Source organism: Helianthus annuus, chromosome 9 (genome assembly GCF_002127325.2).
Source record: "Helianthus annuus cultivar XRQ/B chromosome 9, HanXRQr2.0-SUNRISE, whole genome shotgun sequence".
In the NCBI taxonomy this organism is placed as follows: domain Eukaryota; kingdom Viridiplantae; phylum Streptophyta; class Magnoliopsida; order Asterales; family Asteraceae; genus Helianthus; species Helianthus annuus.
In genome coordinates, this window is record NC_035441.2 from 7,750,706 (window position 1) to 7,756,705 (window position 6,000).

Here is a 6,000-nt window from a genome sequence, read left to right on the forward strand (position 1 = left end):
GGTTCTACACGTGACCGACTGGTCAAGCCGACGGCCGGCGGTTGGGTCGGATAATTGGACAAAAAGAAACCGGCGGGCCACTCAATTAATAATTTGAAGAAGAAGGAGTGGTGGTGTTCTTTGAAGGATCTGTAGCAGAAAGAGTAGGCTTGTGGTGAGTGGTTGTTAAAAGAAAAGTGAGAAATGGGGAAGAAGAATGGTGGGATGGGGGTGGGGCCACTTAATTAATAATTTGTTAAAATATTATTTGTAATGACCAAATTACCCCTAAGGAAAAAGACAAAATATCAGTATTTAATTTGAGGAATTGAAGCTGATTTCACTTTTGGACCAAAATGACAACAAAACTGAAACCATAGGGACCCAGATACAAAATGTTTGAGATTTGAACTAAAATGGTAAAACTACCCAAACCTCAGGGACCAAAATGGCAGTTTACTCTTTTTTAATTTATCATTCTTTTAGCTTTTAGTGGCTTTTTATATATTAAAATAAGAGGTAAATGGCATTTCAGTCAATGTGGTTTGAGTTATTTTGTCAGTTTAGTTCAAATGTTTCATTTATCGCCTGTGACTCTAAAAAAGTTTCAGTGTTGCCATTTTAGTCCACTAGGTTAACTTCATCCATTATTTCTGTTAACGAGAAGGGCAATTCGGTAACTTTATATGGCCGAATTGCCATTCTAGTTAACATAAATACATATAAAATGAACGAATTGCCATTCTCATTAATAGAAAACATGAAGCTAACCCAGTGGACTAAAATGGCAACGATAAAACCTTTTTGGACCCATGGGAGAAAAATGAAACTTTTGAACTAAACTGACAAAATAACCCAAACCACATGGACTAAAATGGCATTTAACTCTAAAAATAATAATAATAATAATAATAATAATAATAATAATAATTATTATTATTATTATTATTATTATTATTATTATTATTATTATTATTATTATACACTAGCATATATGTGTATATATATTGACCCTCCAGATCAAAGTTTCTGGTTTCGTCACTGTTAAAAGCCAATAAAATGCTTAACCATTCTGAGGCAAATGCCTAACCAATTAAGATTAGAGTTCTTAACCATTCAGACTTAGTATAATACTTAACCATTGAGAGACCATTGCCTGAACCATTTAGAGATCTGCTCGTGAAATAAATAGTCTGAACCATTAAGTGTTGAACCAATAAATGACCTGAATCATTAAGAGTCTCATTAAAAGCTAAACAAACAACCCCTTACTTTCAATAGTTGTATCTATAATAAAAATCCATTGTAGCCCATTCCAAGCAAAAATAACTCATTAAGACATGTTATAGCCGTAGGGATTCAGTCAGTTAATTTGGTTCCTTACGTTATTAATACGGTACAGTAAAAAAACATCGGTCAAAAAGCATAAAAACCAATGCGGATACTAGTTCAAATGAAACCGATGTTGGTACCTATATTGTTCAGTCGGAACCGGTTCGCTTCATAACGGCACCGACACAAAAAATACACCCTAGTTTAATGCTAAAAAATAATTATAATAAAAAAATAATTTGTTTGTTCTTTGAAAATTCGATCACCTGGACATTCCTATTTGTAAATCGTTTTGGGTAATATATATATATAGAGTCATAGACCAAAATAAGCACATTGTAACGACATACATAAAATTAAAAAAAAATCATCAAATTTTAAAAGTTATAAGAGAAACAAAATATATGATAAAATAGTACGTTTGTACTTTACTCACTTGTATATAGTTATTTACAACTCAGATTTAAGTAAAATTTATATCAAGATGTAAATAAAAATAAACAAGTTTCAACGATATACATAGAATTAAAAAGAAAACTTAGTATCTTTTCTTAAAGGTCAAAAACTGTATTTGCTCAAAACTAATTACATTACAATAACATATATAATAAAAATAACTTAAATTTTATCTACTACTCATATGAAACTGCGAGCCACGTTTTTACTAGTTAGAATAATGTTGTTGGCTAAAAGTTCTTGGGAAGAATATCATAAATGCAACATCTTCATCTAGACGGCATAAATTAATAGGATTGCAATGATGAATGCTTTGAAAAAAAGGAATATGGATGTAGAAGACATAAACTGTGTGATGTGTAACAAACGTGAGTGAGGAATCAGTCGATCATATGTTCTCATCTTGTTACATAGGATCTGCTGTAGTGGCGTATTTAGAAAATAATTATAGGGCAATACTTAAAAAAAGTTCTATAGGAGTAGCAAAATCAAAAAAACGTCAAATTTAAAAAAATACACTACTACCGGAGCATCAAGGTGGGCTCATATTAAAAGGTGGTGCAAAGTTTCAAACTTGCTCTTTTTCTCTTTCAAAGATTTGTTAAAGATTCATGAGCATGTGGGTTTAAAAGGGATTGAGAAGGAGACGTTTAAAGAGATAGTAAGGAGTGGATGTTGGAGCATTTAAAGGGTTAGAAATGGGATCCAATTTTACAACAAAGAAGCAAAGTACGTTTGATGGAGATATTATAAGTGAAATAAAGTAAGTGGGATTTTTATGGTTTAAGAATATGTCTAACGTTAACTCAATTATTTGGCTCTAAAGGGTATGGGGAGCATGAGTTGGGTCATTAATGCCACATAGGACCATCAATGGATTGCTACACCATCCCCTTGCTTCATCCACCATGGTTGGCATGAATTAAACCATGGTAACCATGAGCCTACTTTCCTTTTTCAATATTACATTTTCCTTTTCCACAAAAGTAAACTAAAATAAGAAAATAGTGGTTTGGGTCATGACCACACCCTTAGGGTAGTGGTTTTGGATGATGGATTAGAAGTGAGTGACATGGCGCCGATGTGAAGGATCATGGTGATCATGAGTGTCATGAACACACCCTATAGCCTAAATGAACATAAATTTGTAATTATGTAAAGCTCTTGTTGTTGGTCGCTTCGATTTGAGGTTTGTTTGGTGTTAATGAAGTTTAAGTTTAAAGAAATAAAAAAGGAAAAGTCTATTTCTAAAAATGTAAAATCAAGTAATTAATGATAACGTGCAATGTTCACATATTGATAGGTACTAGCTAGTATGATTTTGTTTCTACCTTGTCCTTTTACCATGTGAAATCTGTGTGGCTCTCATTAATTATGCGAAAATCACTAAAAAGAAAGATATCCAGCAACTCTTTTGCGCCACAAACCGTCAGAAAACTCTTTTGCGCGCAACTCGAGACTACGACCCGTTTCGGCTTTGTGAGGAACAAGTGGATCCCGATTAAAGTTAACGATTTCGGTTGGCGTTTATTTCTCAACCGGCTCCCTTCAAAAGACGCTCTCATCTATCGGAACATCACTATCGACTCCCCGTTATGCCTGATGCAGGATATGTACGAATATTATTTTATATTTATTTCAAATTTTAGTTTCCTAATATTTTGTTATTTAGTTTCCTTTTGGATTATGATTCCTATCTTATAAATAGGATGTCTAGGGTTATTGTTTAGTTAGTTTTTGGTTGATTATTAAATAAAAGAACTATGTTCTTTGAACCTTTGGTTCGTTTATCAGTCTTTGTTTAATCGATTGTTCTTGAGCCACTTGAGTAAGCTTCCGATCCGTATCATTTGGTATCAGAGCTTTTGGTTTTCAAATGACTCTACGTGGAAAAGAAGAAACTTTCGTTCGTAGATTCGCCGTCGGAGGCAACGACGGAGTTCCTTTTAATCCGCGAGGATATGGTGATCATTCTCGTAGATTTGTCGCCCGAGGCAACGAGATTGTGGACCATGAAAACTTTCGTGAATCATGTGATGGTTATCATCCCCGTAGATTCGCCGCCCGAGGCAACGAGGATCCTGACCTTATCTATGATTCTTCTCCCGTATTTGATGAGTATGAGGATGATGTGTGGTATGCTTGGGCAACCGGCAGTGGCGGATCCAGGATTTTTCGTTAGGGGGTGCACAAATTAACTAGGTTAAATAGTGTCAGGTCATAACGGGTCAACAGGTCGGGCCATAACGGGTCGACAAGTCGGGTTACCGAGTAGGGCAACCTAAAAAATTGCAGAACTAATTAAAAAAGAAAAACAAATGGGAAAAGGAACCTTACAAAACTCGAACTCAGGACCTCAGGCTTAATAAAAGAAAGCTGAACCAGTTTGCTGCTCAATACATTTGGTTATGAGGTTCCCCTATAAAATATTAAAGGGTTCCCTCCAAATTTTATATATAAATTAACACTCTCAATTACGAATCGAACGGGTTCCCGGGAACCCCCTAATTATATCTAAATCCGCCCATGGCAACCGGTGGTTCATATCGTTGTGGTTTCGATGAAGCCGTGAGATTGAATGAGAATTCCTTGAGTCCGAAGATCGCAGAGGTTAGCTGAAAAGATTATTTATGGGTTACAAAGGCCTTGAACGAATCAGACGACGAAAGTGATGACGGGGAGGCGGAAAGGATTGAAGAGTTGGAAGACTGGAGTGGAAGTGGGTGATGGCATGGTAAGAAACATGGGTAAAAAACCCATCCACAGTGGTGATGCGGTGATAGAGGGTGGCCGATCCAAAGATTCATCATTTTTGGTGAGTAATTCAAAAATCTCGACTACTAAAGAAGTTAGTTCGGTGGTTCCGCAAAATATGGACAATACAAATCTTTTGAATATCTATTCTGAAGTTCAAGATATAGTTAATAATTTGGTTGCCAAAGAAGAGATTGAATATCCCGAAGATATTGTTGGTAACCCATTTGGAGAAGATTTGTTTTCATATATTGAAAAGGTTATAAATGATAAAAATATTGAGTTACCACATGATAAGCCAGAATATTTCAAATTTTGTGGGTGCATGGATGTAATTCATACATGTGGGTTACATATTACTATCAATTTTAATGGGGCGGTGGTGGATGTAGGCTCGCATGTAAATCCATATTTAAATATTAAAAAAAGGGATTGGAGTGTGGGAGCCCAAGCAAGCTATAGGAAATAAGGATTCGTTTTTACTTAGTGGGCTTTCTAGTTCGGGTTTCGGCAAAGCCCAATGTATACAATTTGGGTCCAATCCAATGAAGGATAATAAACATGATGATGCCGGTGGTACAAGTTGCGATAATAAACATGATGATCCCGGTGATACAAGTTTCGAATTAGGCCTGATGACTCATGAAGTTAGGATGTATATGTGGCTCATAATGTTAATAATAAATGGGATACGGTTTGATTTTCCTTTTGATCCAGGTGGCTTTGATCCGAAGACAAAACTCGAGGACGAGTTTTTTCGAAGACGGGGAGTATGATGCAGGATATGTACGAATATTATTTTATATTTATTTCAAAAGGAAACTAAATAACAAAATATTAGGAAACTAAATAACAAAATATTAGGAACACTTATTCTCAGCCTGCAGGTTCTCATGCGATGTGTGGACTGGAGTTGCATCTTGGTTAAAGATTACTCCCATCTTTGCTTTTAGCTACAAAGACATCATGTCCATCCATCTTTCTTTAAGGATTTTGAAGAAAGGTAGCAATCTTATCCAGACAATAATGCTCGTTTCTTGTTGGGTAATCTAGAAGAATAGGAACAAAATCATTTTTGACAAGTCTAAGCCCTCGGTAAGCGGCGTCATTGGAGAAATTAAAGCCGTAGGCTTTCTTTGGATCAAGCATCAGGCTAAGAGTTTTGTTAGAATGCTCATCATTAGCTTGACTATACAGCTCATCATTAGCTTGATGCTTTATTTTTGACAGATATACGATTGTATTATGATTGTACTATTTCCCATTTTATTAGTTTATAGCCTCTATTTAAAGTGACTGTGTATTGTACTCAAAGAAATATAAAAATACAAAAAGTCTATTCCAACTACAAAGCTCTTCATGATATCGGAGCTTTGATACCATCCTACTCCCTACCGCTTTCTGCAACAATTTTATTTTCTTTGTCTAATCCTTGCTTCATCTTCAACTAGCCTACTCTTCTCTATTTATCCTTGTAAA